A 10964-nucleotide genomic window follows, 5' to 3' on the forward strand; every position below is an offset into this window, starting at 1 on the left:
GTGTGATAACAGAACGTGTGTGTGCGTATGTATGTGTGTGTGTGTGTGTGTACATGGTTTGGTGGTTTATCTGTTAGTGTGTATGTGTGTTTTGTGTGTGTGTGTGTGTGTGACGTAGTGGAAGGAATTAGTAGCAGGAATAGTTAGTGGGTGCTTATGGACAATAGTTAGTGGAAGGTCAGCAGGCTGTTTTTGAGTATGTGTGTGTTCGTGTGTGTGTTCGTGTGTGTGTTTGTGTGGGGTTGTAGGTGTTGGGTACGTGTGCGTGTGTGTGTGTATTTTGTACGTGTGCGTGTGTGTATGTGTATCTTTTTGTGCGTGCGTGTGTGTTTGTGTGTATGTGTATGTTGTGTATATGTGCGTTGCTGTGTACGTGTGTGTGCGTGCGTTTGCTATTGTATGTGCGTGTGTTGTTTATGCCCATGTGTGTGTGATTGTATGCGTGTCTGTGTGAGTGTGTTGTGTTGGTGAGAAGTGTGTGTGCGTGTGTATGTGTATGTGGGTGTGTGCGTGTGTGTGTGTGTGTGGATGTGCGTGTGTGTGTGGGATTGTGATGTGTGTGGGGTTGTGAGTGTTAGGTACGGGTGTTAGGTACGGGTGCGTGTGTGTGTATGCGCATACTTAAATATATATACATATATATACTTATATATATATACATATATACTTACATATATATACTTATATATATACATACATTCTTACATACGTACATAAATACATACGTACATACATACATACATACATACATACATGCATACATACATACATACATACATACGTTCATACATACATACATACATTACTGCGGCCCTGGGATATGTAACACACTGCCTAAATACAAATCTTGAGAAATTAGGCTTCTCAAAACCAGAAAGGAGAAAGCTAATTCGAAGACTACAGATCCAATCCATCACTGGAACTGTAAAAATATGCAAAACTTCCCAGAAATTTTATCATTTAAATATATATATGAGCATGTCCATATATGCAACTATATGCATAAGAATACGTACGTAAAACACAAATCTGCACATACATACATGCATACATACAAACATACATACATACGTACGTAAGCACGTACATACATACATACATACATACATACAAAAAAACAAACAAAAATACTCTGTTGTTGATATTGAAATTCCAATGAAGGAGCCTTGGATCTAGGTTAGAAACCGGTTCTTTCTCTATTGGAAAGATATCTCGAAATAAACTTAATAATGACATACATACATACATACATACATACATACATATCTGTATTCTGCTTAACACAATGCTGAGAGTCTTTCTCGAAGAATATTTATTTTCAGAGTACCTAACTAATTTGCATAATTGCTTCAAGTGTGTATTATTTTCTAATCAGTAACTTTTTCTACTATCTGTTTGTTGCGAGGCTGTATACAATGCTTTTGATGTTCCCATTTATATTATATCAAGGGTTGTCACAATATGTAACGTCACACGCTGTGAGGGGACTCGAAAAGTCAAATTCATTTCAGCCATCGCTTTTCTCATACATTCAGATTTTACCACAGATCTAAATACAACCTAAATCCCCACACAGTACATAGGCAATCTCCAACAGCCTAACCTCATTTGGGCGACAATATCGTCTTCAGGAATTTGTGCATTCCATATTCAAGGAGAGACGATGAATGGTGATCGTTACCTGGCGTTGTGTGAAAACATCATCTGGTCGTGTTTTCGATACCGACATTCAAAATTCTTTGTGCGAGACGGAGCACCTCCTCATTGTGACAAACGTGTAAGAAACTTCCTCGATCAGTACCAACGAAATCGTTGGATTTTCAAAAACTCAAGCTGGGGCACGAATTTCGACTCAGCCTGTGTGTGTATATATATATAGGCAAATTTGTAGTTGAAAATGCATAGAATCATGAATTAGAAAAACTTGTTTAAAAGCTTCAATGTTGACGAGTCTAAATGTTCATAACAGTCAATAATATAAACTGAGCATCAACTTGTTTAAATGTACAAAGTACATTAGTGTTAGTAGTGATCGACAAGAAATAAATATCATCAAAGTTTCAGTCATACTGAGTTAAGAGGGAGAAAAACAAGGGAGAAATGAAGATGATAAAAGAAGGTAGTAAACTTGTCCACATTGAAACTTTTAAACGTGTTTTCCTAATTCCTAATTCTAAATTCTACCATTGATAAACAAAAAATATTGTTGAAACTATTTTTGTATATATGTAAATAATTTTTTAAAAAACAATTATAAGATTTTCAAATTTAGGTGCATTTTCAACGACAAATTTGCCTATATTATTTCCTACGCGGAAATATGCCCCCTCTTTTGTTTTATATATATATATATATATATATATATATATATATATATATATATATATATAGCCATTTCTAACAAAACTGTCCGATGAACAGGAACGTGAAACTCCGAGTAACAGATTTTTGTTATGTTTCTGCTGCTTTTAAGTAAAGTATATATATATATATATATATATATGTGTGTGTGTGTGTGTGTGTGTGTGTGTATGCATGTATGTATAAAATATTTGCATTTATGCATGTATGCATGTAAATGAATGTGAGTTTATATTCATGTTAGTATATGTATGTTTGTACCAGGATGTAATCAAGCACAATATGTATTTCCCTTTTCCTTGCGGCCACAGACGGATCTACCAAACACGGATCGGTCCTGTCAGTCACCAGTGTGCATGCAGATGAGCTGGGCGAAGGGGATCCGATCATTAGCTATCTTCGTATCGAAGTCATTGCCAAGATGTATATAGTATGTTCAGATGAACTCGGAGCGCCTCAGTTTTACTGCTCAGTTTCTCCCTTTTATTTTTAATCACATTAAACCCCCACCGTTGTATAATCTCATGGGATCCTGTGAAGACTGACAAGGGCTATAACGTAATATAGAACACATCATCCCCCAATTGGTGTTGCAAATCTTGGATATTCAAATATGGTTACTGCTTGTCTGTGATTTTAATTTCACGTTTGTCTCTCTAAAGAAGCTTTCGATTATGCATGATGCTCTTATGAGGTGTATCTAGGGATTGTATTTGTAGTCTGGTGTCATGAATTACCAAATATTGAAACATATGTAACAGATAAAATAAAGGAATACCAAGTTCAGGTCCAGGTTCTAATCTATCTATCTATCTATCTATCTATCTATCTATCTATCTATCTATCTATCGATCTATCTATCTATCTATCTATCTATCTGTGTGGTCGCCGTTTGTGCGGCGCGCTTTCCCGCAGCTCGTCTCCATGACCGAACTGCAGTCGTGGATCAAGAAGAGGCCGAGGAAGGGCGAATGGCACCGCGAGAGTCGCGCTGCTCTTCGGCAACTCCAACATCCCGGGTCAACCTTGAGCGACTGCATCACAACTAACGCATTCTATAGTGGATTAGTGGAGGGAAGGTACGACGACGATCTCGGGGCGAACCTGGGCGTCGACGAGGAATACCTGACCCGCCTGTTTAAGACGACCTTCGGGCCGGGACCTATGGACAACTTCCAGAGATCCCTGGCCTGGCAGTGCTATCGAGAAGCACTACCCGTTCGGGATAAGCTCTACAGGCATGGCTCGAGAAACACGGGGCCGACCTGTCCGAGATGCCGGCAGAGCGACGAAACCGTTCTGCACGCACTCGTATAGTGTCCCACCATTTCCGAGCTGTGGGTTTACGTCGAACAACTGCTATCGCGTGTGGGACGAGTCGGTCTATCAGCCGAGTCTATCGTGAATATTGTCGCGCCTCCTTCCTTTAAACGGGAAGGAAGAGCTATTTTCATCGTACTTGTGGCTATGGCGAAAGAATGTGTATGGTGGACGCGTCTGAAAGGTCTAGAGACAAAGACTTTCCTCTCTGGGCAATCTCTCATCAACTTCTTCAAATATCACCTGAAGAGGAAGGTGAGAGTAGAAAAGGAAGTCTTGTCTAGTGAATGCTTCAAAAAAAGATGGGTGAATGTAGCAAGGATGGCACGTGTGAACGACGGAGCCATCTTGAGCATAACCCTATGAATAAGAAAAAATAAATAAAACAAAAAGGCAAAAGAGAGACACTTACTGTTATAGTTTCTTCAATGAGAATATTGACCAAGGTTACCGTGGTCTTTTCCGTAGGCTTTTCCTTCCACGGCTAAACCTAAACTGTCCTCCCCTCTTTTACACGAGAACATTACTGTGTGATACACGATCCCTATTGATCGGCCTTTCCTTTTTTTTTTTTTCGATCCCTTTTGATCGAACTCCCCCTTTTTACCTTCCTACGATCCCTTTTGATCGACACCACCACTTTTTTTTTTCCCCGTCCCAAAAAGAAAAGCTCTACATTGTATTTGTCCCATCTTCGTTGAGCCCTGTGTGGCTAATAAAAGAAATGTATCTATCTATCTATCTATCTATCTATCTATCTATCTATCTACCTGTCTGTCTTGCTAGTTAGCTACATACATATATACATACCTATATACTTACATACATGTATGAATGTATAGTTAGAAAAGTTAGATAGATAGATAGATAGATAGATAGATAGATAGATAGATAGATAGATAGATAGATAAAAAAATAGATAGATCGGTAGACAGACAGACATATAGATAGATAGATAGATAGATAGATACATTTCTTTTATTAGCCACACTGGGCTCAACGAAGATGGGACAAATACAATGTAGAACTTTTCTTTTTGGGAGGGGGAAGGAAGGAAAAAAAAAAAAAAAAAATTGGTGGTGTCGATCAAAAGGGATCGTAGGAAGGGAAAAAGGGGGAGTTCGATCAAAAGGGATCGAAAAAAAAAGAAAAGGAAAGGCCGATCAATAGGGATCGTGTATCACACAGTAATGTTCTCGTGTAAAAAGAGGGGAGGACAGTTTAGGTTTAGCCGTGGAAGGAAAAGCCCACGGAAAAGACCACGGTAACCTTGGTCAATATTCTCATTGAAGAAACTATAACAGTAAGTGACTCTCTTTTGCCTTTTTGTTTTATTTTTTTTTTCTTGTTCATAGGGTTATGCTCAAGATGGCTCCGTCGTTCACACGTGCCATCCTTGCTACATTCACCCATCTTTTTTTGAAGCATTCACTAGACAAGACTTCCCTTTCTACTCTCAACTTCCTCTTCAGGTGATACTTGAAGAAGTTGATGAGAGATTGCCCAGAGAGGAAAGTCTTTGTCTCTAGACCTTTCAGACGCGTCCACCATACACATTCTTTCGCCATAGCCACAAGTACGATGAAAATAGCTCTTCCTTCCCGTTTAAAGGAAGGAGGCGCGACAATATTCACGATAGACTCGGCTGATAGACCGACTCGTCCCACACGCGATAGCAGTTGTTCGACGTAAGCCCACAGCTCGGAAATGGTGGGACACTATACGAGTGCGTGCAGAACGGTTTCGTCGCTCTGCCGGCATCTCGGACAGGTCGGCCCCGTGTTTCTCGAGCCATGCCTGTAGAGCTTATCCCGAACGGGTAGTGCTTCTCGATAGCACTGCCAGGCCAGGGATCTCTGGAAGTTGTCCATAGGTCCCGGCCCGAAGGTCGTCTTAAACAGGCGGGTCAGGTATTCCTCGTCGACGCCCAGGTTCGCCCCGAGATCGTCGTCGTACCTTCCCTCCACTAATCCACTATAGAATGCGTTAGTTGTGATGCAGTCGCTCAAGGTTGACCCGGGTTGTTGGAGTTGCCGAAGAGCAGCGCGACACTCGCGGTGCCATTCGCCCTTCCTCGGCCTCTTCTTGATCCATGACTGCAGTTCGGTCATGGAGACGAGCTGCGGGAAAGCGCGCCGCACAAACGGTGACCACACCTGTTCACCGCTGTCTACGTAGAGCCGGAGATGTCGCAGTCTCAGCGCGTGTCTGCGCATCATCAACCACGGCATGCCCAGTCCTCCTTTTAACGGGTGTTGGCAGCAAACGGATCGCCTAACCATCGGAACGCTTCCTTTCCACAAGAAGCGGAAGAGGATGCGCTCCAGTTTGGTGATGGTAGGGTCGGGACAAGGAACGACGGTCAGGCGGTAGTAGATGACGGACGCGATGTACGTGTTCGCCACCTCCGCCCGACCTTTCAGGGAAAGCTTCCTCTCGGCCCATTGCCGGGCTAGAGTGGCCACCCTTCTCGTTATCTCGTCCCAGTTCTTCTCCGTTTGGAGGTCTGGACCAAACCAGACCCCGAGCATCTCAACCGGACCGTCAGTCCAACGTCCCACGACGGAGGCGCTACTTGACGGCATGGGGTTGCTTCTCCAGGTGCCGAGCCGCAAGCCCACTGACTTATCCCGGTTGATTTTCGCTCCCGTTACCGCTTCGTAGTCTCTCAGTGTCTCGCCGACAAGCTCGATGTGCTTTTGGCTAGACACTATGACGGTGACGTCGTCCGCGTATGCCGACACGCTCGTCCCGCATCCCAACTCTCGCGGGATGCCCCTCAGCGTCGCCAGCTTCCGCAGTAGTGGCTCGAGAGTCAACACGTACAGAAGCGACGAGAGGGGGCATCCCTGACGGACCGAACGTGCAATGTCGAAGGGTCTTGATAGATGCCCATTGACGCGAACTACCGAACGGATGCCTCTGTACAAGGCAGCCATCCAGCCGCGGAAAATGGGACCGAAGCCGGCTGCTATGAGGACAGCCTCCAAGTATTGATGGTCTACCCTATCGAAAGCTTTCGATTGATCTAAATTGATCAGGGCCCCACCCATGCCAGGTTCCTTAACTACCCTCTCTATGATGTAGCGCATCAGATGGAGGTTGTCATGGATGCTCCTGCCTGGCACCGCGCACGTTTGCGCCTTGCCGATCAGTTTCTCGATGACAAGCGCCAACCGCTTGGCTAACACCTTGGCCAAAATTTTCAAGTCTGCATTGAGCAGAGTGATGGGCCTAAAGTTATCTATGACGTCCCCCTTGTTTGGATCTTTCTTCAGCAGCGTTACGGCTCCTCGACTCACAAAACCGGGAATGCTCCCGTTTTGCTGCCAGTTGCAGTACACCGCCACCAAGACGTCTCCAAACAAGTCTGGCTTACAGTTGTAAAGCTCGTAGGGCAGACCATCCAAACCCGGAGATTTGTCCCTCGAGCATCCCGCCATCGCGTCCCTCACTTCCGCCGCCGTGATGGCACCTTCGCGGCACTCCGCCTCTCTTGCCGAGAGTCGTGGCAGGCTGTGCAGGTAGGCACTGAAGTCCACCCTGCGTTCTCGCTCGCCATTCGTCCCAAACAGTCGAGCAAAGTGCCGCTGAAAGGCCTCACAAATTTTGCTTGGCTCGAGCAGTTCGCGCCCCTGTTCGTCCACCAGAGACCGAATGGTGGCTTTGTTGCCCTGTTGCGCCTCCGCCACCCGGGCCTCTCGTGCGGCTCCAACACCTTCGTTTCTTAGAGCACGCATCCTAGCCCTGACAACGCACCCTTCGTGTTTGGCGTTGAAGTGTTGGTCAAGGGCCAACCTCGCCGCCAAAACGTCGGATGCGATGCCACTTCTAATTGCCTCTTCTAGCTTCTTAACTAGTTCACCCTCTACTCTGTTTCTGTCTATGGCTAGTGCTTTGCTATACCTAACCGCTTCTGCTTTTATTGCTCTCTTGAGGGCAAACCACCATTTGTTATTGATGATGGCTCCTGTCAAAGCCCTCTTTACTAACGTGCTAATCCGGTCTCTGAAAACTGGTCTCGACGGGAAAGACGCGTTTAGTTTCCAGTAACCGGAGCCCTGCCTATGTGTCTTATCTAAGTCTAGCGTACACGTCACAAGTTTGTGATCCGTGTAGCTGACTATGTGAAATTGTGGACACCCTATGCTATATCTATCTACTCTCCTACACAGTATTCTATCTAGATACGATCTCGACGACCCGATGCGGTTTGTCCATGTCCACATTGGCGCATTCGGGTAATCGAGTCGGTACCTGTCAGACAGTTGAAAGCGTCTGAGCAGGTCTTTGAGGCATTTGCATCCCCGTCTATTCCTATCTCTGCCCACATAGTCTAGATGCGTGTCCAAGGTAGCATTCCAATCCCCCACTAAAAGTAAAGGACGAGACGTTCCTAGGAATACTTCTAGACGTCGAAAGAAATCCGGCCTACCTGTTAAAGGTGGTGCGTATACTGATATGAGTCGAAAAGCACACCCATCGCTGCCATCGACATCCAGAACAACCACTCTACCCTCCGGGTCTATGAATACTGTCTTTACTTCGAGATCCAGACTCTTGCGAAAGAGTACCGCCGTGCCACTACCGCCCATTCTCGGCAGACAGGGAGAAAAATAAATGTTAAACTGTCTGCCAAACATGGACGATAGGGCCCGCGGATCATGGAGTCTGGTCTCGCTTATGGCTATGATTTCTAGTTTATGTGACTTTATGTCATTTAGGAGGTACCCTTGTTTCCAAGGGGACCCCAAGCCACGCGCATTTACACAACCAATCTTGAGCATCATTTTGATTTGAGTGTTAAAGTTTTATAAAGAGAGTCACTTACCGTTTGAGAGTTTTTGTGTCTCCTCCTTCGGGTTTTCTTCGAGGAGATCACTATATAGTTTTTTCGCCAGGTATTTTTGGCATTTGCCAACTGCCTTTGGAAAAATAGATTTTAGTGTGTGGTGCAGGGTTGGTGTTATGTGTAGTATTTTGATGTGTTCTGGCGGTGTTGTGTATGGGTGGTTGCTGGTTTTTATGTCTTCGTTTGTTATGTTTGTTTTTGTGTTGATGTATTCCATCAACTCTGAGTTTTTTGTGTTGATGGCAGTGAGCATTGTGTGTGTACTTGCTTTTGGGGTTTTGTTGCTTGTGTTGTAGTTGTGTGTGCTTGTGTTGGTGTCTGGAGTGTTTTCGGGAGTTGTGTATCTCCCTGCTTTGTTTGTGTTTGCTTTTCTTTTCTTGCTCCTCTTCCTCCTTCCTTTCTGGGCTATTTGCCATTCCTCATTACTTTCATCTTCCGACGAAGGTTCTGAGGAATCGGAAGGGGGTAGGGGCAAATTGTGAGCGTCTGTGTGTGCTTGTGTGAGTGGTTGTGTTGCTGTTTTTGTTGGTGCTGATGGCTTGTTATTTGTGTGAGGTGTGTGTGATGTGGGGGAGGGGGAAACAGTCTTGGAATTTTCTTTCTTTTCCCCTGCTTCCTCACTTGTTGTTTTTGCAGATGCTGTTGTCTTCTCAGTTGCCAGTGTTGCTTGTGTTTCTCTTGTTTTGATTGTTGATGGTGGTGTTGGTAGTAGGGTTTTTTTTCCGGGTTTTGGTGGTTGCCCTTGTTGCTTTTTTTGGTTGGCGGCGGTTGGGCAACTGTCCTTGAGGTGTGCCTCGCTGCCGCATACATAACAACGTGGCCGCCTTCCTTCCACCACTACATATAACTTGTGGTCCTTTGCCAGTTGGATGTGTGTGGGGATCTTTTGGCACTCCTCTTCAGTGATGTGGAGGAGGACTTCGACTTTTTTACCCCCTTCCCAGTTTTTCTCCTCTGCAGTAGCAATTTCTAATATATTTGCCTCCTCCATTTCGAGGCATATAGAACCTACTATCCACTGTGTTTCCACTTGTGAAGGGACATTCTTTACTGTCACCTTCGTCACTCTCTGTCCAAGATAACTCGGTATCATCACCAAGTCATCTGTGTGGAGAGAGAGTGTTGAAAATTCCTTCGCTAACTGTTCGCTCTTAAAGCGTACTAGGACCGTGGCAAATTTTCGTCCCCAAGTAACATGACTTTGAAAGGGCCATATCGGTTTGAGACAAATCTCAATTTTTTGGGTGGAGAAATTCTCCGGTCACTTCGTTTTCTTGTTGATAAGTCTGTATGATATGTGCTTCTTGTTTGTATTTTCAATAATTGCTTTTGGTATGTGTATTTGTACAGTGTCACCTTCTTTCGTGAGAAGGGATTTTGTGTCATTGATTTGTTTTTGGGTGAATGTTAATATTGTTCTTTTTTCTTTCGTTGCATCGGCAAAATTTGTTTTTGTGATGCTGGCAGATATGTTGTTTGTGGCGTTTGTGGTGTTGTTTATCTTGTTCGTCTTGTAGTTGTTGATGGTGGTATTGACAGTGGTGTTGGTACTGCCAGGTTCAAAGGTGGTGGTAGTGGCGGCAGAGTTTGTCGAAGTAGTGGTGGTGTTGGTGTTGAAGGTCGGTGTCCTGTTGTTGTTGCTGTTGTTATTGTCACTGGTAGTAGCAGTGGTGAGGACAGTGGTCGTGTTAGCAAGGACATTTGTGTCGTTGTCGTTGTTGTTGCTGTTGTTGTTGTTGTCTTTGTCGTTGTTGTTGTTGTTGTCACTGGTGACGGTGGCAGGCAAGACTGCTGTAGCAGCAGAGTTTGTACACGTGATGGTGGTAGTGGTGGTGGTTGAGGCAGCAGCAGTTGACTCAGAATCATTGCTCTTCTTCATCACTTGTCTGCGTTCATGCGGAACGGCATTAAGTGTTTTCGCCTCTGGCATTAGGAGCGGGAAGTCGGCCTCGTTGAAAACCTTAGCCATATTCGTTTTAAAGAATATGGCTAGGAACGAGGAAGATATGTTTGAATTTTTGGAAATAAGGCTCTAAATAGAGCTATTTCCGATTTGAAAAATATATGTTCACGAAGTATTTTGTGTTATACACAACTTATACAAAATTTTAAAACAAAATAGGTCTTTTAAGAGGTGAAAAATGCAACTTACATGGGAGCCGATGTGTCTACCGTCCGTCCATGATGATAGATAGATAGATAGATAGATAGATAGATAGATAGATAGATAGATTGATGGGCAGGATACTTAGAGTAAAGAACTTCAACTTTGAAGAAGTTTGGGTGGGTGTCAATAAGCTCAGGCATATATTACATACTCTCAACTACCATATTCCTCTGTGTGTGTATGTGTGTGTGTGTGTGTGTGTATGAATGCATATGTGTGCAAATAAGGGTGAGTAAAATACATGTGTGAGTGTGTGCATATGTG

The sequence above is a fragment of the Octopus bimaculoides genome, chromosome 2, assembly GCF_046866305.1.
Source record: "Octopus bimaculoides isolate indiv1 chromosome 2, ASM4686630v1, whole genome shotgun sequence".
Classification (NCBI taxonomy): domain Eukaryota; kingdom Metazoa; phylum Mollusca; class Cephalopoda; order Octopoda; family Octopodidae; genus Octopus; species Octopus bimaculoides.